Genomic DNA, 24743 nt, shown 5'->3' on the forward strand with positions numbered 1-24743 from the left:
AAGCCTGAAGGTGCTTATTGGATTTTGGGGTCCTGTGCTTGGCTAGACTGGCAAAACATCTCTCACATGTGGTATCCCTATACTTGGGAGAAGTAGCAGAATGTATTTTGGGGAGTAATTCCACATATACCCAAGGCATGTGTGAGCAGTAAATCACTTAAGTGACAATTTTGTGTAAAACCAAAAAAAAAATTTGTCCAAGAACTTGTGGTAAAAAAAATAAATTCTTCTATTGATTCAACATGCCTATCAGCAAATAGTTTGGGGTGTCTACTTTCCAAAAAGGGGTCGTTTTGGGGGTGGGGGTGTTTTATGCCCAGCATTAGAAGTTTATGCCACACATCACTCACTCTTCTAACCTCCTGAAGATCAAGCCTTTTCTGACACTTTTTGTTCACATGAAAAAAATCAGTATTTTTTGCTAGGAATTAATTTAAACCCCAAACATTATATATTTTTTTTAAAGCAGACACCCTAGTGAATAAAATGGTGGGTACTACGATTTTTTAAGGCACATCGTACTCGCGCAGCGATTTTTCAAAAGCTATTTTTTTTTAAAAAATTCACTTTTTTTACTTTTAATGTACAAAAACACAATATATTGGTCAATTATTTGGTAATATATAAAAGATGATGATATGCCGAGTAAATAGATACCAAATATGACATGCTTTAAAACTGCGCATGTCCCGTGTAATGGCGACAAACTGCATACATTTTTAATATCCATAGGCAAGGCTTTAAAAGCTACCATTTTAGATTTACAGAGGAGGTCTAGTGTTAGAATTACTGCCCTTGATCTGACGTCCATGGAAATACCTCACATGCATGGTGCAACCACTGTTTACATACCGGCACAGGGTCAATGCTTGTGCACACAGGTGTGCGTGCAAGAGAGGGGCGAGGTTTTTTTTTTATTGGTTTTTTTTTTAAGTTATTTTGATTTATTTAAATTATTTTTAAACTGCAACTTTCATTTTTTTTTAATCACTTTTAATGCTCTCACAGGGAATGCAAATATCCCCTAAAACTTCAATGGGCATTGTCATATATTCTTTTTTGAGAAATATGCGGTCTATCAGGCTCTAGATATCTCCTCTGCCCTTACATTATCCAATTAAACCAAAATCGGTGTGATCAGATGCTTTCCCAATTCACAAATGGCGCTGTTTATATCCTGCGAAACTGAAGTGATGAAATGCTCATAGCTTCCAAATTCTTAGACTTTAGAGATGATTGGAACCACTCTGGTCTCCAATCAGCTCTATGGTCAGCTGGCAGAAACACTGTCTGCATTCTCAGGTTCCCTCGATGGCACGGGACTGCCCGAGAAGGCCGTGGAAGGCAGCGGGGAGGGGGGCATCATATCTAACTGCTTGTAAAAGCAATCCTGCAGCTAAGTAGCCACTAGGATTGCTTTTACATGAAAGCCGATTGCCGGCTTAAAAAAACAATACCAGGATGATGCTTGCAGCTGTAGGCATCATCCTGGTATAACCATTCAAAGTCCAGTGATGTACCAGTACATCGCTGGTCCTTGTTGGGTGTATATGCTATGTTCTTTTTTTTTGTATGCAGCCTGTGGACTGAATGAAAAAATGAGAAGAACTCTCTGCCAAAAAAGGTGTGTGGTATGCCCACCATTAGAATATACTGCCCTGCATCCACCCACTTCTAATGGTGGGCACACATTAGGTCACACTTTGCCACATGTGCCAGTTTCAAGATTGTACAAATGTCTAAATTGTGGCACGCTTGAATAAAAATTGTCCACGTATAAGTGGTACCCCATATGGAAAAAGGATGACACCAAGTCCCAAACTATCTTGTCACTGCTCCCCATGTAGTCTGATCATCTGGGGGGCTCCACGTGACTATCTTTTCCCTCATAAATCCAAAACTTATAAGTATAGCCTGTTGTCCTCTCACAGGTCTTCTACATCTTAACCCCATACCTGGCACGCTTGCTGGGGAGAAATTGTTTGAATGCAAGGTGGCCAGAAGAATTAATCAGGGACTCATCAACGCAGATTTTTTGCTGGGGAGTATAGACATCTGCAAATTTTTGGTTAAGGCGATTTGCGAGGGGCTGAATTTTGTGGAGTCGGTCAAATTCAGGGTCACCCCGAGTATTGTCTTTTAAATGCATAAAACACATTATACTCTCATATCTATTGCTGGCCATGGCAGCAGAGAACACGGCATATGATGAATCGGGTTCCGACCAATACAACCGCAATTCATTTCTTTTAGTAATGCCCATGTTGAGGGTTAGGCCCAAAAAAATGTAAATTCGGAAACCGTAATGAGCTTCCATGCGACTGGTCTGGCAAGGTTTGAATTTGGGTTGGCGGAGATAAACTCTGGTATAGTGCTGATCTGATCAAAGATATTGACCCGTTCAAACACTATACTAGCAATGGAGGTTTATTGTGCATGAGCGTGCTCCTGACAATCAAGGGGTTAAATGTGATGACTGGTGTTCTGACGGGCAATTTGACGCTATCTGGGAGGGGCACGAAAACCACGGGAGCGCAAATCATGTATATATATACTGTATATATATATGTGAGTTTGTGCACCCATGCCGCCCTGTAGCAGTATTTCTGCTATAGGGCGGTCAGGAAGCGGTTACAGAATTGGTTAGTGTTACGTCGCTGTGTTACTTTAACTGACAAATGCGCGATCACTGCACCCAAATTAAATTTACATCCTTTTTTTCCCACAAATTGAGCTTTATTTCTGTGGTATTTGATCACCTGTGCGTTTTTTTTGCGCTATAAAAAAAAGGCTGACAATTTTGAGAGAAAAAACAATATTTTGGACTTTTTGGTATAAAACATGTCCAGTAAAAAAATTTAAAAATCAAATTCCATCATAAATTTCAGCCAAAATGTATTCTGCGACATGTCTTTGCTAAAAAAAATCCCAATATGTGTAAATTAATTGGTTTACGTGAAAGTTATAGCATCTACAAATAGCGGGAAAGATACTGGGATTTTTTTTTATACAAATAATGGCGGCGATCAGCGACTTATGGCGGTGATCAGCGATTTATGACAGTGATCAGCGACTTATGGCGGACATTTTGACACTGGGGGGGGGAACTGACTTGGGGTCACTGACATCCCCAGTGACAGTGATTATTGCAAAAAAACCACTGACACTGTACTAATGGCACTGGGGAGGAAAGGGTTAACTTATTTTAGGCAATGAAAGGGTTAACTGTGTGAGGGGAGTGTTTTACTAGGAGGCGGGGGTGTGTACTTCACAGGAACAAGCTGATCGCTCTGCTCTCAGGATCAGTGTGTTAGGAGCTGACAGGGAGCAGAGCTGCATTGTAAACAATGCAGCTGTGCTCTGTGTCACTGTTTGCCGGCAATCTCCGGGACCCGGTGGTTGACACCCGCTGCTGCAATCGGCGGGACCTACCTGTTTTGCAAAATTACGTTTTAAAATGTGATTATGCCCAGCGGTGCCACCTTGTGGCTGTTTTTCTACAGTGGCTGGAGGGCAAGCAGTTAAAATGCAGCCCATTGTTTATAAAGTGCCTGTACACAAAGGTGTGTAAACAAGCACTATATAGTCTTGAGTTTAGAAAACAAAATCTGTGTTCCTGGTTAGTATTTTGCGCAAATACACTCATATGCTCGAAATTACATGCATGTATTTTTGCATAGCAGTATGTGGTGCGCGTAAATTCACATGCGTGCAAATAAACATGAAAACATGAAAAACAAACATCTGAAATTACATCCAAAAAATGCTGATGCTCAAACATCAGTACCATGTGCAAGAAGCCTAAGAGTCAGTCCAGGAGAGGAGTACTGCTGGTATTTAAATTGTGTGTAATTCATAACTACAAATAAGCGAGTACACTTTAATAAAGAGAGTATTTAGACTGCAAATTCTAAATGTTAACAATCTGGAAATTTGCCTAGAGTTATTTCACACAATTATTTGTCTTTTAATTTTAACAAGTATTACTAATATTTGAAAATCGGGTGACCTGACGATGTCCTTGCAATTTGCAAGACATCTGACATAGATGTCTATGCAAATTGCAACAAAAATAGTGCATGCACTACTTTTGAAATCGGTGTGGCTCCGACCAAGTCTGAACTGCACCGATATGACCGCTTTTATAGTGGACAATAGGTGCGACTTGGTATATGATTTGCAAGTCGCCTTGCATGCAAATCGCATGTCAAATCGCACCCGATGTGACCGGGGGCTTAAGGTCAGAAATATTCACCTGCATGTCAAAATGCAATGAAACACTAAAACACACATGGACATGCATTAAAGCTTAAAGCTTTACCAGTTATAATTGTTGGGATAGTAAATAATCTTTTCCTAAAGTATTCCCATTAGAAATATTTGAACATCTTTCATGTTTAATTAAGTCTCAAAGCAGCTGCAGTAATATTGCAACCCAATGCCTCTGAGCAACAACAAAATGACCTTGTTCTGTAATTATGGATTTTATTCACAGGCATTATTAAGAAATATTATTATGTGTATCTCTGTAAGGGTAATATGTGTCTTTGACATGTTTAAGGAATTTGAAGATATTCTTCCTGTAAATAGAAAGCTATGGAATTCCAAAAGGATTTAATCATGTATACTTTCAAATATCTCAGTCTTGTTAGCTACACAGTAGAGACAAAACAAATTAAAATAATTAACTGAATATTGGTAGTGCAGTATACCTCAAAGTAGCTAATGCCAGGAAAATCAGGAAATCACTTCTCATTGTATAGAAAGTTCTATTTATAAAAAGTTCAAACAAAAACCCTGAGTGGTTGCTCTAAGTAACAATCCCAGTTTTTCGTTCTCTAGTTTTAATGATTCACTCTCACTATGTCTCATTTAAAGTGAAACTGCAGGTTCCTTTGATTTTTTATCTTTGACTGTTTTAACTGGCAAGACTGTCTGAATTAAAATCCTATCTGTTTGTAAAATTAATTTTAGTTCCATTTTAATTAAGGTCAAAGATACAATTCTGGTGAGATTATCCAGTCCATCACTATTAAAAGTCTATGTGTAGTAATGTGAACCCATGTGAATTCTACTTCCATATTGCATTCAGATGCATAAGGGGGCTGACCCATGTGTCTCTGCCCATCCATGGTGGTGGCATCCTCCCATGAAAGGCAGGAACATTCAATGGAGCCTTATTTAAACTGGTTGGGAGAGAGTGGAATCCTGATTTTTGGTGTGTATATTGACTGGCACAATGTATCTAGGTGAGACCCTTCTTTTGGAATTAGAACTTCTAATTTGGAGGTTTCATGTCTGTTCAAGTAGTAGTAGTCTGGGCAGGAGGTTTCTGGTCCACAATGTGGTGATATTGTTGGTCTTGCATTTTCTTGCTAAGACGGTTAAAGGGTCTATCCCATCTTTCTGTCATGATACATTTTTATATGTGCAATATCTATTGATTTTTAGGGAGATTGCCAAACTCTTGGGAGTATTATCAGGTCCTTGGATGGGTATTCTCTGAGGAGTCTCCCTTGTTTTCACTTTTTCCCCTCTTACCTATTAATACATTTCTGGATGACCACAAAATATTCTGGAAACGTTCAGTTTATCAGACTGACAATAATTTGACATTTTTTAGCCTACTTTGAATATAATATGTCCTTCCTACTCTTGTGTATAGGTGGCCTCAGTTTACAATGTGGTCCCATTAGGATGCAATTCTGTGCTGGTTGAGTGGGAGACAGCAAACCTTTTCTTCTTTTAAAGTGATGGCTGTATATTTTGTTTCTGCATTAACTTCAGTGTGTGTGAAGTTTGTCATTGCAAAAATTATTTTTTTAATATGTACATATTATATGTACTTAACAGCATGTATTCTGATAAAGATATGGTATACTACAAATATAAATATTACCAAATTGCAAACAATATCATATTCCAGTCCATATTCATATATAAAACATAAAGTGAAAAAACTATATTAAAATTAATATGCCATATACAGTGAAGAACACAAGTATTTGAACACCCTGCGATTTTGCAAGTTCTCCCACTTAGAAATCATGGAGGGGTCTGAAATTCACATTGTAGGTGCATTCCCACTCTGAGAGAGAATTTTTAAAAAATATTCAGGAAATCACATTGTATGATTTTTAAAGAATTTATTTGTCTTGCACTGCTGAACATAAGTATTTGAACACCTGAGAAAATCAGTGTTAATATTTGGTACAGAAGCCTTTGTTTGCAACTACAGAGGTCAAATGTTTCCTGTAGTTCTTGACCAGGTTTGCACACACTGCAACAGGGATTTTGGCCCACTCCTCCACACAGATCTCCTCTAGATCTGTCAGGTTTCGGGCTGTCGCTGAGCAACACGGAGTTTCAGCTCCCTCCAAAAATGTTCTATTGGATTTAGGTCTGGAGACTTGCTAGACCACTCCAGAACCTTGATATGCTTCTTACGGAGCCACTCCTTTGTTATCCTGGCTGTGTGCTTCGGGTCGTTGTCATGTTGGAAGACCCAGCCACGACCCATCTTCAATGCTTTGACTGAGGGAAGGAGGTTGTTGCTCAAAATCTTACAATAAATAGCCCCATTCATCCTCTCCTTAATACAGTGCAGTTTTTTTTTCCCTTTCGCAGAAAAGCACCCCCAAAGCATTGTGTTACTACCATCCCTACATGCTTCACAGTAGGGATGGTGTTCTTGGGATGCAACTCATCCTTATTTTTCCTCCAAACACGACGGGTGAAGTTTAGACTAAAAAGGTCTACTTTGGTCTCATCTGACCACATGACTTTCTCCCATGCCTCCTCTGGATCATACAGATGGTCATTGGAAAACTTAAGATGGGCCTGGACATGTGATGACTTGAGCAGGGGAACCTTCCGTGCAATGCATGATTTGAAACCATGACGGTGTAGTGTTCTAACGACAGTGACCTTTGAAACTGTGGTCCCAGCTCTCTTCATGTCATTGACTAGCTCCTTCCTTGTAGTTCTGGGCTGATTCCTCACCTTTCTTATCATCAGTGATACCCCATGAGGTGAGATCTTTCATGGAGCCCCAGTTTGAGGGAGACTGCCAGTCATCTTTAGCCTCTTCCATTTTCTAACAATTGCTCCAACAGTTGATCAATTTTCACCAAGCTGCTTGGCAATTGCCCCATAGCCTTTTCCAGCCTTGTGGAGGTCCACAATTTTGTCTCTGGTGTATTTTGACAGCTATTTAGTCTTGCCCATGGTAGTAGTTGGCGTCTGACTGACTGTAGGGTGGGCAGGTGTCTTTAAAGAGCTCAGAAAGGTGCTACTAAGTTAGATTAATGAGTGGACAAAGGCACAGTAACAGGTCTTTGAGAGCCAGAATTCTTGCTGTTTCTTAGGTGTTCAAATACTTATGTTCAGCAGTGCAAGACAAATAAATTCTTTAAAAATCATACAATGTGATTTCCTGAATTTTTTTTTTCATTCTGTCTCTCAGAGTGGGAATGCACCTACAATGTGAATTTCAGACCCCTCCATGATTTCTAAGTGGGAGAATTTGCCAAATTGCAGGGTGTTCAAATACTTCTGTTGCTTACTGAAGGAAATTAATTAATCAAATTTATGATCCGGCACTTATATTGATGGCAAGCTTGCAAAATATTTGGTTTTTATGATTAATCATAATTAATATTAAAATGTTTGAATGTTCGCCTTAAACCGATGATAGTATTTAAATTCTTCAGTAAGTTAAGCTGAGACAGTAAAATAAGACAAGAGTTAAGCTGAGACCAGCTAAACCAGCTGAAGGCTGAGTATTCTATATTAAGGCATAGCTGGTTAGAAGTCTCTAGTAAATGTCAAGGGTATTAGAAGTGACTTACTATTACATAATGTATTTTAATAGTATCTGTGTGTATTTAGTATGATTTATAATTTGGTAATATTGTTATATATATAGATTAGTGATTATACATTGATATGTTGTAAAGATACGTTCCTAATTTATATTATCATTTTTTGAATAGCTGAGGTTACATCATCAGCTTACAGTATTATGTACATCAGCATATGTACCTGTCCATCAAATCTCCATATATATATATTGTCCCCTCCCTATGAAATTGCTTTGCTAAGCAGTACTGATTCCATACAAGGCTTTAAGAATCCCAAACTATGATGAGTACTTGCCTCATAAAAGACCATGAGACAACGGACATGAGGACTTTTTCATACACAATCACACACACGTCTGAGACGCTGTAACAGGTGCTACAAGACAAGACATAGTCATTGTCGTCACTTCCGTCTTCTTACTCGGACTCAGAAGACAAGATCACATGAAGGACAGAACAGCACATGGCCAGGACAGCCATGACAATAATGATGACTTTTCTTTAAACTTCTGCTTGATATTTCTAGTTTTATCTACATGGAACTGTTCATGATACGCTTTACATTGTTATTTTAAGCCATTGTGTAATAAAATAAAATCACACTTTATTTTTTATTTCAACGGCTCTTTCATTCATAATCGCCTCAAGACACTAAAGAAGTATTATATGTGTCTAAAATCCAACACTCAGTGTATATAGTGCTTAGTTATTCTTCTTCCTTCTATTTGGTCACTTCAGTGCTCCACCACATTTAACACTCCAATACAATCACAACAGATCTATGACCCCTTATTTAAAAGGAAGGTCATAAGCGCTATTATCCAAGGATCCAGATTCAGCTCCCAGCTGGTATCTTCCCTTTCTATGGACCTCTTCTTCAGAGTGATATACAGCTCTACTTCAGCAAGTAATCAATGTGTACCATAAAACAAATAGCCTCAAAGTGTAGTATTTCTTAAAAAGTTAAAACTCTCAGAAAAAGGTATAGAAATATCACTCACATTTAATGGTGTCAAGTATCTCGGCACCTCTAGCAATCACCACCATTCCACTCTCTTGAGCCAGCATGCATTCCAATCACTGGAACCGAAAATGATGTCACCTCATAGACCAGATATGGCAGACGTGTTACTGCCTCTACATGTTTTGGCGCCATGATGTCCTCAGGAAGCTCCACATCGCCATATTTTCAGAGCCTTATATACTACTTCTGATTTGGTTCTCTATTACTAGTTGTTCTATACTTTCTAATTTTTCAGTTAGTGCATGCTGTGTGGATTCATGCCAAGATTTATAATTACCAAAATATATCACCAAATAATAATTAAAAAAATAACAAATTATGTAAAAAATATATATAAATATATACTTAAACCTTACCATATATTAGACCTACCCTTAACAGCTCCATCTAGTAGTTGAATTTCATATTTATATTTCATTATTGGATACTACACTGCTCAATAAAATTAAAGGAACACTTTTTAATCAGAGTATAGCATCAAGTCAATTAAATTCCTGGGATATTGATCTGGGCAGTTAAGTAGCAGAGGGGTTTGTTAATCAGTTTCGGCTACTTCAGTGTTAATAAGATTAACAACAGGTGCCCTAGATGGGCAACAATGAGATGACCCTAAAAATAGGAATGTTTTACAGGTGGAGGCCAATGACATTTTTTTCCATACTCATCTTTTCTGTTTTTCATTAGTTTTGCATTTGGCTAGGGTCAGTGTCACAACCGGTAGCATGAGGCGATACCTGGACCCTACAGAGGTTGCATAGGCAGTCCAACTCCTTCAGGATGGCACATCAATACATACCATTACCAGAAGTTCTTAACCCAGCAACAGGACGGGTATTTGCTCCTTTGTGCAAGGAGGAACAGGATGAGCACTGCCAGAGCCCTACAAAATGACCTCCAGCAGGCCACTGGTGTGAATGTCTCTGGAGAACGTTATGCTGCCTGGAACATCGTGCACCATGACCTTTTTGGTGGTGGGTCAGTGATGGTCTGGGGAGGCATATCCATGGAGGGATGCACAGACCTCTACAGGCTAGACAATAGCACCCTGACTGCCATTAGGTATCAGGATGAAATCCTTGGACCGTTGTCAGACCCTATGCTGGTGCAGTGGGTCCTGGGTTCTTCCTGGTGCATGACAAAGCGGCCTCATGTGGCAAGAAGATGCAGGCAGTTCCTGGAGGATGAATTGATACCACTGAATGGCCCCCTCGCTCGCCTGACCTAAATCCAGTAGAACACCTCTTGGATAAGATGTTTCGGTCCAACTGACGCCACCAGGTTGCACCTCAGACTGTCCAGGAGCTCAGTGATGCCTTGGTACAGATCTGGGAGGAAATACCCCAGGACACCATCTGTCATCTCATTAGGAGCATGCCCAGATGTTGTCAGACATGCATACAAGCATGTGGGGGCCATACAAACTACTGAGTACCATTTTGAGTTGCTGCAATAAAATTTCAGCAAAATGTACTAGCCTGCTGCATCATTTTTTCACTTTGACTTTCAGGGTGTCTTTGAATTCAGTCCTCTGTAAGTTGATCATTTTCATTTCCATCAAATGATGAGGCATCCTTATATTCCTAGCACATTACAGAGTCCATATCAGTATAGATATTCAGCATGATATTTTCCCCCAATTGAGATCTGATGCGTTTTCAAAGTATTCAATTTAATTTTAATTTTTAATTTTTTTGAGCAGTGTATATACTAAACTCAGTAATCCTATACCTTCCCTTGGCAACTACATTTAGTGGTTAAGATAGATAGTTCCCTATTCATTACACCTACTCCTATATTTTATAAGTGATTAATAATAAATTCCCTTTCTGAGTAGACATTCCTGAATGTCCTGTCAGAGTGTGCAACTCCCGTGGCCTTGGGGCCGTGCAACGGCACGATCTTGTGATGGTTGTGTTCCTCGGACACAGCACATCACAGATCGGGACATGGACACTGATATTAGCCCTTCTGATTATGTGATGTCTGTGTCCAATCACAGCCATCACTCAGTGTAAACAGAGACACATGTCTCTGTATCAAAGCTTCCCACTGAGCTCAGTGAGAGTTCAGTGCGAGGGTGGATGGGGGATTCTGCAGCCTGTGACAGCTCTCTGCATAGCTGATGATTTTAGTTTTCAGCAGTACAGAGAACACACAGATTGCAGCCATCCCCACACAGTACACCAAGCACCATCTGTCCCTGTCCAAGTGTCACATCAACATCTGTACCAGTGTCACATCAACATTTGTGCCAGTGTCACATTGATATCTGCACAGTGTACCAGTGCACAAACACCTTTCACAGTATACCAGTGTCCAATCAACATCTGTCACAGTATACCAAGGTCACATCAACATCTGTTACAGTATACCGGTGTACAAAAACATATGTAATAGTGTTCCATTACAACATCAACATCTGCCGGTGTCCGCCGGGGGGATGATCAACATCTGTCACAGTGTACAAGTGCACAAAAACATCTGTCAGTGAACCAGTGTCCCACCAATAAATAAATAAACAAAAAAGTGCCCCCTTCCACCCATGCTTTTGTGTAAAGCTGAAGGCCTGCATTGGTCCCATACACATACGTAAATGTGAGCACCAGACCGCCTCTGTAACTCTAAACTGGTAATCTGTAAAGGCTTATAAAGCGTCACCTATGGAGAGGTTTAAATATTGAAGTTTGGCCCCATTTCACAAGCATGCACAATTTTAAACCGTGACATGTTTGGTATCTATTTACTTGGCCCAACACCATATTTTATATTTCATAAAAATTGGATATTATATTGTGTTTGTTTGCATTAAAATATATTAAAGTGTGTTTTTTCATTGGTGTGCAAAATTGTGTTAGAAAAACCGCTGCAAAATACCATGTGACATAAAAAATAGCAAAATCTACCATTTTATTCTCTAGGGCCTCTGCTAAATATATATATAATTTTTTTGGGGGGGTTCTAACTTCTAGCAAAATACTGATTTTTACTTGTAAACAAAAAGTGTCAGAAGGCCTGGTCTTAAAGTGAATAATGTCTGAAGGTGTTCCTTGGATGCTGGGCCTCTCTTTGTGGTTAGGCTGTGAAGAAGTCTCACACATCTGGTATTGCCATACTTAGGAGGAGTAGCAGAATGTGTTTTGGGGTGTAGTTTCAAGCATGCCTATGCTCTGCATGATAAATAACTTGTTAATATGACAGTTTTGTGGAAAAAAAATGTATTTAATTTCTTCACTCTCCAAAGAATTGTGGAGAAAAATACAACTTAAAAAAAAAATCACCATGCCTCTTACTATTTTCATGTCTACTTTCCAAAAATGAGTCATTTGGGAGGTATTTGTACTGTCCTAGAATGTAAGGGCCTCAAGAAATGAGATAAGACGTCAGTACATCAGGTGTGATCAATTTTCAATGATTGGTACCCTAGCTTGTAGACTATAACATTCATACAGACCAAATAATATACATTGATTTGTGTTATTTTTAACAATAAAATGGAGCAGTATAAATTTTTATTAAAATTTATGAAGAAAAATTACTTATTTGCAAAATTTTATAACAGAAACCTAGAAAAACAAGTTTTTTCTAAAAAAAAGTGCCGCTTTTTATGTTTATAGCGTAAAAAATTTAAATCCCAGCAGTGTATAAATATTACCAAAAGAAAGCTCTATCTGTCTAAAAAAAAATGATAACAATTTCATATGGGTACCGTGTTCATAGTGCAACAGCACTGAAAGCTGAAAACTGGACTGGGCAGGAAGGAGGCGAAAGTGCCCAGTATTGAGGTGGTTCATTCACATATCCACTTAGCTTCCTTTTTTGAAATTTCCTTGCAAAAGTAATTTTCTCTCCAGTATTTTGTTACTTTATCTATGACAAAAAAAGAAAGCAAAGTGGTATCTTTTCTACCAACCTAAAGTGGTTTGATCCACTGTGGTTTTAAAACTATTTTTTGTTATATGCTCACCAATATTTTAATTGGTTTGCATCCAATGTAATTCAGTCTGCACAGACAAGTTAGAAGGTACGTGATATATTTACTGTCACAAGTGATTAATTTGTTTACAAGTGATTCATTTGAGTTACAGGATACAGCCAGGGTAAATGAATCAACCTCGTCCAGGGTCTGGAATGCTCACCGGGGATTGCTGGGAAGTTAAAATGCTCGGTGTACTTCATCACCTGGAGATTATCCTGAATATTATTGGGAAGATTTTACAGAGATTGTAATGACAATTTATGTTTAAAAACGCATCAGAGATGCATGTGCGTTTTTATGTAAGGGATCATATTCCCATGCGTTTCTTAGGCATTTTAAGACAATACGCATTTATTACTAATCATTGTATTGCCTGATTTGAATGCATATACTAGTTTTTTTAGCGCTGCACTTTTTATTTTGAGATTCTATCATGTGATAAGCTCTGTCCAATCACAGGTGATCACATGTAAATAGGAAGTTTCGGTAATCGGCAGTCCTCTCCTCATGCTGACAGCTCGTGAGGAGAGAAAAGGCAGTAATCAGAATTCTTTAGAGGATACATGTACACTGATTATCAGGATACTGATCATCAGTTCCCTGATGATCAGTGTAGCCTCATCAGTGCCACCTGCCAGTGCCCATAATTGCCACCTGTCAGCGTCTATCAATACCACATACCAGTGCCCATCAGTGCACATCAATGCCAGATATCAGTTCACAACAATCCCACATATCAGTGCCCATCAGGGCTCTCTTTCAGTGCCAACTACCAGTGCCAGTCATTGCTGCCTATCAGTGGTAGTCAGTGCTACCTATCAGTGTCCATCAGTGCCGCCTATCAGTGCCATTCAGTGCAGCCTATCAGTGTTCATCAGTGAAGCCTATCAGTGTTCATCAGTGCTGCCTATCAGTGCCCATCACTACCACCTAACTGTTCTAATCAGTGCCACATATCAGTGCAAATCAGTGCCACTTATCAGTGCTACCTATCAGTGACATATATGAGTGCTGCCTTTCAGTGCCCATCAGTGATGCCTGTCAATTCCCACCAGTGATTCATTGATGCAGATCAGTGCTGCCTATCAGTGCCTCCTCATCAGTGCCACCTATCAGTGTCCATCAGTGCAGCCTATCAGTGCCCATCACTGAAGCCTCATTAGTGCATGTCAGTGAAGGAGAAAAATGAATTATTAACAAAATTTTATAACATAAACTAAGAAAAAACATTTTTTTCTAAATTTTCAGTCTTTTTTAGTTTGTTTAGCAAAAAATAAAAAACCCAGTGGTGATTAAATACCATAAAAAGAAAGCTTTATCTGTCTAAAAAAAAGATACAAATTTTTTTTGGTACAATGTTGCATGACTGTGCAATTGTCATTCAAAGTGCGACAGCACTGAAATCTGAAAATTGGCCTGGGCAGGAAAAGGGTAAAAGTGCCTGTTAGGCAAGTGGTTAATTCTTATAAACTGCCCTTTTAAGTTGGCTCTCACCTATTCCGAATGGTGGCAGCTTCTAACAGATATTTATCCACTTCTATCTAGAGGTCGACTTAGAGGAAATAATAGAGGCAAAATGGCCCCCAGATATGACTACCATCAGCAGAGTGAGGATGGAAGGGGTTGAAAAGAATCTTACAGAGTCCCACAATATTCTCAATGAATATCAGAAAAAGAAGGAGACATGTTACAACCTGTTTCTCCTGCTGGTGACACTATATTTCCCTGGGTGGAGAGCTGCAGTTTTAGTGTCCACCAGCAGGTGTCTCCCAGCAGTCAGCATGTGTCTCCCAACAATCAGCTCCACCTGGACATACCTGCTTGGAGGGTACTTAAATTCAACTTCGGCTATGGCTCCTTGTGTCAGTGTTTTGGCTGTTCCTATCCTAAAACCTGTTTGCCATGCTGCTACCAGACTCGACTCTGTTGCCAAATAACTCTTGATTTTGCCCTTTATACAGTTCTCTGTTACCTTGCTGCCTTGCTCCTTCTCAGTCTTGTTTCCCTCCTTCCCATCTGCTTCCCCAGGATTCCCCCTGCCTTGCATATTTCACATTTGTACATATTTGTATATTTAGTTAGTTAGATTTTTGCATTTTGGATGTTCAGTTTTTATTTTTATGTGTTTTCATGTATGTTGCTATTGGTTTGTGTTTTATGGTGCACTGTAAAAAAAACCCTCACTTTAAAGATATATTTGTATGGTCTGGCCCAGTTTCTTGGTGTAGCTACATATACCGTATTTGTTCATCTCCTGTGCTGAGATGTAACATCAGGGATATTTAACTTAACAGAAGTTCAAATTTCAGACAAGAAATTACACATTTTAAAAGAGGGACTAAAATTCGACCTGGATATTTTTAGACAAATTTGAAGAATTCATAAATCTATAAAAATTTGCTAGAAAGTTGAATATAAACATTTTTCTTTCAGAAAATCAGCAAGGAGAAAGAGAAAATATGCAAACACAATAGATGCATATTGGTTTAAAAAATAGAACAGCCTTTAATCCTAAATCAATGTTCTACCAATATATAGATGTTTTTAAAAATATGGGTAAAGAAGAGGTTAAAAACATACCTGTATCTAAAAAGAAATGTAATACGAGAAAATGGGAAGGGATCTGAGCCCTGAAAGCAGATACAGAAACAGATAAGGGGGAATTGATCATCCTTAAAAAAGGAGACTATGAAAAAGAAATGTTAAGAATACTAAGTGACACTGACACATAAAAAGTTACCTGGTAATCTGACAAAAAAGTTAAAAGGAAAATTAGAGACCTGGATAAAAGAGGGACAAAAATAAATATGCTAGATAAAAAAGAAGCATAATATCTGATACTTAAAGCACCCAAATTTCCTGTAATTCACCAGATACCCAAGATCCATAAAAATACAACGAGACCACTGGGAAGACCCATTCCTACTGGGATAGGCTCCTTATATTCTAGATTGTGAGAGTACCTAGATGTCTATTTACAGAGTCTGGAAAGTAAGGGGAGGGCATTCCTTAAAGATAGTAAAGACCTCATGAACATAATCTAAGATATTCCAGTAAATAGCAATGCTTTTTTGGTGACATTGTACGTTGAGTCCCTATGTACTAACAATAAACAAACTGATGGCCTAAAAATCACTGAATGAGCTTGAAGAAAATTAATGATATTGTAAGGGAATTCCCGTGAGACGGCTGGTGAATAGACGTGCGCATGTGCACAGAAATGCACGATCACGCACATGCATATGCACACGCATGGTGAAGATTGGTGCCAGGCGGACTATTTAAAAGGTGCTTCTGCCTGTGCTGAGTGCTAACTGGTCTTCAGCTGATCCCTGTTTCCTGCTCGTTCTTGTGTGTGATTTCCTTGTTGCTGACCCGGCTTGTTCCTGACCTGACTGATTCCTCTCCTGCTTGATACTGGTTCCTGACTTCGGCTCTGCTCTTGACTTTAGCTTGTTTATGATTTTGTACCTCGCTGTCCGCCCGTTGATGACCCTGGCTATTCCTTTGACACTGCTCCTGTCTCCTATCCCTGCTTCCTGCCTTGCTCTGGTGCACACCTGGCAATCTACCATACCAGCTCTGCATATTACTACTGTGCCTGAATCGGAGGTTCATCAGTCTTCCAAAGTCTCCAACTGCAAGAGCTGCAAACAACATCTGCTGGCACTCTTGTCCCCCTGGTCCCTAGACACCCTCTGTTCCACTTCCAGTGGGGTCAGGGCTAGTGACACAAGTGAGGCCGACCTAGTCATTTCAGTCTCCAATCAGGTACGTGACAGATATCAAATTCATGATTCAGCACTTATGTTATATTGATGGCAGGCTTGCAAAATATTTGTTTTTTATGATTAATCATAATTAATATTAAAATGTGTGAATGGTCGCCTGAAGCCGGTGATAGTTTTTATTTCTTCAGTAATTAGCTGAGACAGTTAAACTGAGACAGCTGAGCTAGCTAACCTGCTGAGATCTGAGTATTCTATATTAGGGCATAGCTGGTTACAGGACTCTGGTGGAATATGTCAAGGGTGTTAGACGTGACTCAGAATAGAATACGTATTACAATGTATTCTAATAGTATCTGTGTGTATTTAGCTTATGATTTATAAGTTGGTAATATTGTTACATATGTAGATTAGTGGTTATACATTATTGAGATATTGTAAAGATACGTTCTTAATTTATATTATCATTTAAATATGAGTAGCTGAGGTTACATCACCAGCTTATTATGGTCATTACGTATGTTCCTGTCAATCAGAAGACCATATATGTAGCATCCCCTTCCTTCAATGAAATTGCTCTGCTAAGCAGTATTGATTGCCATACAAGGCCTTAAGATCACAAGTTATGACACTTATTTGCTTCATAAAAGGACCACAAGGGACAGTCTCAAAAGAGAGATGCTCACACTCATACACAATCACACACAATCACACACACACGTCTGTCCAAACAGACATGCATAAGAACATTCTGAGAAGCTGGAACAGGTGCATGCTGTAAGACAAGAATAGTCACTTCCGTCTACTTCTGGCTTCTTCTAAAAGACTCGAGAAGGACAAGGAGAACATGTAAGATGCACATGGCCAGACAGCCATGACAATAATGGCGACTTATCTTTAAACGTCTGCTTGATATTTCTGGTTTTATCTACATGGAACTGTTGATGATACGCTTTACATTGTTATTTTAATCCATTGTGTGATAGAATAAAATCACACTTTATTTTTTATTTCAACAGCTCTTTCATTCATAATCGCCTCAAGACACTAAAAAAGTATTATATGTGTCTCAAAAATCCAACATTTTGGTGAGTTTTTCTCCTGTTTTCCGCTTCCTTGATAAGGGGGAGAAATCACAGTTTTTTGGTCAAGTCTGAGAAAAACACGGTGAAAAGAACCTAGCAGACAAGGTGATTAATCAGACTTGGACAAGAGATCCAGTGACTGAGCAAGGTCAAACAAGAAAATCTTCTGACTATGGTGAGTAACAATTATGGAATTTATTGATGAATTAGAGAAAGCAAGCTAGAGTTTAACCTCCCTGGCGGTATGATTATTTCAGATTTTTGGTGCTGAAAGCGGTACCATTTTTTTGCATGGAAATATGTATTTTTTTAATTGTAGGCCTGTAATTTTTAGGAAAAACTCACTGAAATCTGTCCGAACAAGAGTCTAGTAAACATCCCGGGTATGATAAAATTTGAAACACAAAATCATAAATTATAATTTAATAAATAATCATAAAAATAATATAAAAATAATAAAAAATTTAATTCAATAATATAATCAAACCAAAAACATTGCTGAGCTCAGTCGCAAAATCGTTTTCAGTGTCTGATGACGAATTTCCCCCACGAATCATTATCACTCAATTCTGCAAGTGGTTCTGATTTACTATCGTTGTTCTCTAGCTGATCTAAACCGCTTTTGACCTAAAGGGACACTTTTTGGACGCCATGGACATTTCTCAGTTTCCAGGCAGAAAGAACAGACAAAATGCAGGCAGGGCGCCGGACAAAGCACTCGGGACAAAATGTATGTGAAATCGGTTGAGACAGCAATGTTTTACTATGTAAAATGTAAAAAAAAAAAAATGACATTTTTAAATTTCCCGCCGCCGCCGGCGGCGGCGCCCGTACGTCCCGACGTCACAGGGACAGGACACAGAAGCCGGATGCCGGCATCGGCCGGAGGAGATGGCCGGGGACGCTGCAGGGGACACATCGCGGGAGCGCAGGGTAAGGTAGGTGAAGAACAAATGCCGGAGCAGTGCCGCATGGTATTCCCGAGTGTAGCTCGGGGTTACCGCTTTTGGTACTGAAATGTTACCCCGAGCTACACTCGGGAATACCGCTAAGGAGGTTAAAGATGTTTCTTTACATCCTGATGATGGTCATTTATGGCAGTACATGTACAATGAATGTTTACAGGCCAATATTCAGATAGAAAAATCTAGATTTACTGTAAACAGACAGCGTAAAAAGATATCTAATATCTTACATTTAGTAAGAATATTCAACAAAATGATTTTGAATGTTGACTTACCTGTTAAAAAAGCATTAAAGCAGACAGAATGTAGCACTGTACAGAACACAGAAATGCATGAAAATGTGTCTCAAGATGCTCTTAATTGCCCAAACTGTGACATTTTTTGTAATTACATAGAGAGCCTTGAGGAGCAAATTGACTCAAAAACAAATCTTTTGTTAAGACTGCAGAATGACAGTAAACAGGTTGCCATGATAAACACAGATGAGAAACAGTGATTCAAGATCAGAGCCACGACTGTCTGATATTTCCAAAAGTTCGGATATTGACTCTGATGACGAAACACAAATTAAATATAAAGAATTGGTATGTAAAACTGCAAAACTTAAGTTGCAAATACATAACTAATTAATGAAAGTTTTAAAAGACATCCCTGCTTATGATTCAAAGAAAGATGTTTTTAGCAATATGGAAGCATTTGAGATTCACGCCAAATGTCATAAGCTTTCAAATAATGAAATAAATAATTTATTTTATTTATGGTTGCCGATTATGTTTCTGACTCGAATAAAAAAATCTGTTATTGATGGCAAAGGTCAGAAAAAACATAGTGATGTGACAGACAGACTGCGACAATTGCTGTTATGTACAACTGGTGAGGACGTACCTTCCATAGAAATGCTAAACTTACTGCAGACTACTGCAGAAGAAGACCCTTTTGAGTTTAAAAATATGTTTTCCAAAGCATATAAAATTATATTTGGAGTAGAAAATGAGGAAGAATCAGCTATGATCAACGCTTTTGTAAAGAAATTCAAGTATCTTGACCCAGCAACAGTTGCCATAGCAGAGGAAAAACAAAATCTGAATGACATAGTAAGTTTCATTGATAAAATTTGGAGAAAATTGAAAAACAGCAAACTCACTTACGAGATGCAATTCAAAGTGACAAAAATAGTTATACAGCAGCTATGCCAGGAACCAGAAGTCCCAGTAAGAATGACAATGAAAACGATGCAGGCAAGTGAGTCATAAAGAGTATACCACATGCTTTTATTGTCATAGTCAAGGTCATATTAGATGGCATTGTTGGAAGTTTAAGATAGTCTCACAAATTAAGAATATGGAAATAAAAAAAGAAAAAGCAGCTTTTGTGCAACCTGCTTTGTTGTGTAATGTTGTGTAATGATAAAGGTTTAACTGAATTGCCTTATGCCTCAACAGTTAAACAGATTTATAATTTGACTAGCAACAACAGTTCAGACAATATGGTGATAAGCGCTGTCACTGACACAAATGGTTTATTACCATTTCCAAAAATAGAATCACTTGGAAATTCATCCCCAATACTATTAGAATGTGTTGCTCTAATTGTATTGGATGACAATGGAAGACCATATGTACAAGGTTTACTGAATGGTAAAAAGATAACATTTTTGAGATTAGTCTAACCAGAGAAAACATACCTGTGAAACCAAATTCATCCATGTGTAATATAAAAGGTTTTAATAATGCAGGTTATTCCACTGCTAGACAGGTGCCTAATGTAACATTTGAAGTACCTGGGCTAGTGAAAACTAACATTGACATTTGGTATTGCCATGGCACAGAGAATATTCTTGGCATTGATGTACTCAATAAACAGAAGTGGATTATTGATATAATAACCAAAGTTATTTGGAGGAATCCATATAGGCCCAAATCATTGTTAATTGATCCTTCTGTATACAGTGATGTTGGTTTCATTTCTAATATGTCTACAGCACAAAAATGGCCTGATACTGATGGTAATTGTGCTTTAAAGGAATTGATGCAATGTTTTCCAAGTTTGTGGTCAAAGTTTAAAAATGACATAGGAACTTTGAAAAATATAGAATTGAATATTGAGGGAAAAGATCCCATACCTCTTAATCGGTATGAGTTACCACTAGAATCAATAGGACCACTTCCTGCCATTATTCAAGAATTTGTACAACTTGGCATTTTAAAGAAAACACAATCAGTGGTAAATAACTGTATTTGGCCTTTCAAACATGCTGACAATTCATAATCTTTGTCATTTGAATTCAGGACACTGAATAAACATATCACAAATAACAAAGCAGTTGTTCCTGATCATTCTAATATCAAGTTACATTTGAATGCTGAGTCCAAAGATACATTAGATACAATAGAGGTTTGTTCCAAAGCTCCTTTTGTTGTGAAAACTCATGTATCTGATAATGCAATTTCAATAACTTTGTCTCAATTAAAAGAAGGTAATGAGAGACTAATTAGTTACTTCTTCAGAGATTTATCACCATTGGAAAAAACTTTTACATCAGAGGTACAGCAACTGCTAAGTGTCTTTTATGCAATCAAAGCATCAGAGAGCATAGTGAAGTCAAACAGGATCATATTACAGACTCCTGACAGTTCACTAAAAGGAATTCTTGAGGAAGATACATTCAGAGAATGTCGTGAAAGGTATCCCCAGTGTTTTAGAGCACTGATAGCCAAACACATTGAGATAGATGTAACAGGAAAACATTTTCAGGAAAACACACCAACACATGTTTATACAGCTGTATCAGAAAAGTCTCTGGTCATCTCATGTACTATGTCCGCAGTCTCTGGTCATCTCCTGTACTGTGTCTGCAGTCTCTGGTCATCTCAAGTACTATGTCTGCAGTCTCTGGTCATCTCCTGTACTATGTCCTCAGTCTCTGGTCATCTCCTGTACTATGTCCGCAGTCTCTGGTCATCTCCTGTACTATGTCCGCAGTCTCTGGTCATCTCCTGTACTGTGTCCGCAGTCTCTGGTCATCTCATGTACTATGTCTGCAGTCTCTGGTCATCTCCTGTACTATGTCCGCAGTCTCTGGTCATCTCCTGTACTATGTCTGCAGTCTCTGGTCATCTCCTGTACTATGTCCGCAGTCTCTGGTCCATCTCCTGTACTATGTCCGCAGTCTCTCGTCATCTCCTGTACTATGTCTGCAGTCTCTGGTCATCTCCTGTATTGTCTGCAGTTTCTGACCATCTCCTGTACTGTCCGTAGTCTCTGGTCATCTCCTGTACTGTTCACAGTCTCTGGTCATTCCCTGTACTGTCCGCAGTCTCTGGTCATCTCCTGTACTGTCTGCAATCTCTGGTCATCTCCTGTACGGTGTCCGCAGTCTCTGGTCCATCTCCTGTACTATGTCCGCAGTCTCTGGTCATCTCCTGTACTATGTCCACAGTCTCTGGTCATCCCCTGTACTGTCCGCAGTCTCTGGTCATCCCCTTTACTGTCTGCAGTCTCTGGTCATCTCCTGTACTATGTCCGCAGTCTCTGGTCCATCTCCTGTACTATGTCCACAGTCTCTGGTCCATCTCCTGTACTGTGTCCGCAGTCTCTGGTCATCTCCTGTACTATGTCCGCAGTCTCTGGTCCTTCTCCTGTACTGTGTCCGCAGGCTTTGGTCATTTCCTGTACTGTGTCTGCAGTCTCTGGTCATCTGCTGTACTATGTCCGCAGTGTCTGGTCACTTCCTGTACTATGTCTGCAGTCCATTGGTTTAGAATATTTTTTTTCTTGTTTTTCTCCTCTAAAAGCTAAGCGTGTCTTATGGTCAGGTGCGTCTTATGGAGCGAAAAATATGGTATATTTATGGAGAGCTAAAATATTATTATACAAATATGGAAATATACTACATTATTTAATTACTATTGTATCATTTAATTATTATTGTTAATATTATTATTATTATTATTGTTATTGTATTACTATTATTGTCATATATCATTTAAAATTAATATTATGATTAAGAATTTTTATAGAAAGAAAAACTGAAGATAAGGTATAGAGTTTAGAAGGAAAGTTATTTTTGGTTGGTCTAGTTATGAAGAATACGTACAATCATTTGGTACAAGGCTGTGTGTGTGGGCCATGGATGAAATGTGCATTGGTTAATAAATTAATTGAGATTAATCATAATAAGGGGGACTTGAAGAAAATTAATGATATCAAATTCATGATTCAGCACTTATATTATATTGATGGCAAGCTTGCAAAATATTTGGTTTTTATGAGGTGATTGTAGCCGTATTAGTGCATTTGCGACAGAAACAATTGAGTACTATCCGTGATACTTTTTTTATTTGCACTAACATACAATTTTGAGGACAAGCTTTCGGGGAGTGCCCCCTTCTTCAAGTTCCAAGTAATATTATACAAATCACAAAGTTTTAGCAGAATGTTAGAAGAGATGAAAAAAAAAAAAAAGCTAGAGATAAGACACAGCAAAAGCAAAGGGGGAGGGGGGGAAGACAATCAACACTCACATCACAGAGGGAGTCAAGCTTGAGCTGATGGTCATAAAACTGTTGGATAATGATTGAGGAATCCCATGTCCAAATAGAATTATATTTCCGGATCATACAGCTGCACCTCTAGTAATGTTGAGACCTTATCCAGTGCAGAAAATGCAGCAAAGGATCTTAAGTTGGCGAAACAGGACAGAAGTTGCAAACAAGGATGAATTTGCACAGACATACCATCAAGGAACATAAAGAAGATGACTTCTGCACACCTGTAGGACACCATTTCACACAACCAGACCACACAATGGGAGACCTCAATATTTTAGTTCTTAAAGGAAATTTCAAATCCATTCAGGAAAGAAAAACTTTTGAACTAAGAATGATAATTCTATTCGACACAAGAGATAACGGCCTGAATTTGGACATGGGATTCCTCAATCATTATCCAACAGTTTTATGACTATCAGCTCAAGCTTGACTCCCTCTGTGATGTGAGTGTTGTCTTCCCCCTCCCCCTAGCCTTTTTTTTCATCTTTTCTAACATTCTGCTAAAACTTTGTGATTTGTATAGTATTGCTTGGACCTTGAAGAAGGGGACACTCCCCGAAAGCTTGTCCTCAAAATTTTATGTTAGTGCGAATAAAAAAAGTATCACGGACAGTACTCGATTGGTTTTTATGATTAATCATAATTAATATAAAATGGGTGAATGGTCGCCTTAAGCTGGTGATAGTTTTTTTTTTTTCTTCAGTAATAAGCTGAGACAATTAAACTGAGACAGCTGAGCTAGCTAACCAGCTGAGAGCTGAGTATTCTATATTAGGGCATAGCTGGTTACAGGACTCTAATGGAATATGTCAAGGGTGTTAGAAGTGACTCAGAATAGAATACGTATTTGTCAGATACCGCCTGACATTACCTCTAGCAATCCACAGGACAGGATTCCTCAGAGCATGGAGTCTAAGCACCAGTCTGCTTGTTCACCAGAGCCCCTGATGGTAGGGATGGACTTGGAGCAGACAGTGACCAGGTCGCGGCCCCTGAGTACACCCGCCCGTGGTAGAGGGATCCACCAGAGGTATATACTTGGTAGAGAGCCTGACATGAAGAGGCGGAACGGCCTGAGTAGTGATAACCGGATCCGTGCGGGACGGATAGATGGCAGAGTGATAAGCATGGTCAGACGGGCCGGTTCGGTAACAGAGGGGTCAGCGCAGTACAAGTCAGCAGGCAAAGAGTAGTCAGGTCACTCGCCGGGTTCGGTAACAGGAGTTCAGATCAATAGGAATATCCAGGAGAGTAGTCAAACGAACCAGGAGTCAGAGCAGGAGATAGTCAGCAGAGGTCAGGATCAAGCAGGGTCGGCAACAAGTCAATGAGCAAATACATAGGAACAGGAACAGGATAAATAGACCATACGACCATACAGCAACTAGTGTCTGTGCACAGCTGGTTTAAATAGGGCGCCCTGAGTCGTCATTGGTGCCAGGCGTGCATCCATGAACGTGAGTGCGCATGTGCGGCCTCCGCCGCCCAGGTACTAGCGCCAGCGGATTAGGGCGCATTGGCGTTCTGCGCATGCGCAGATCCGTGCGCCGTTG

The sequence above is a fragment of the Staurois parvus genome, unplaced genomic scaffold (genome assembly GCF_062004578.1).
Source record: "Staurois parvus isolate SC_StPar_1 unplaced genomic scaffold, SC_StPar_1.0 ptg000243l, whole genome shotgun sequence".
Lineage (NCBI taxonomy): Eukaryota > Metazoa > Chordata > Amphibia > Anura > Ranidae > Staurois > Staurois parvus.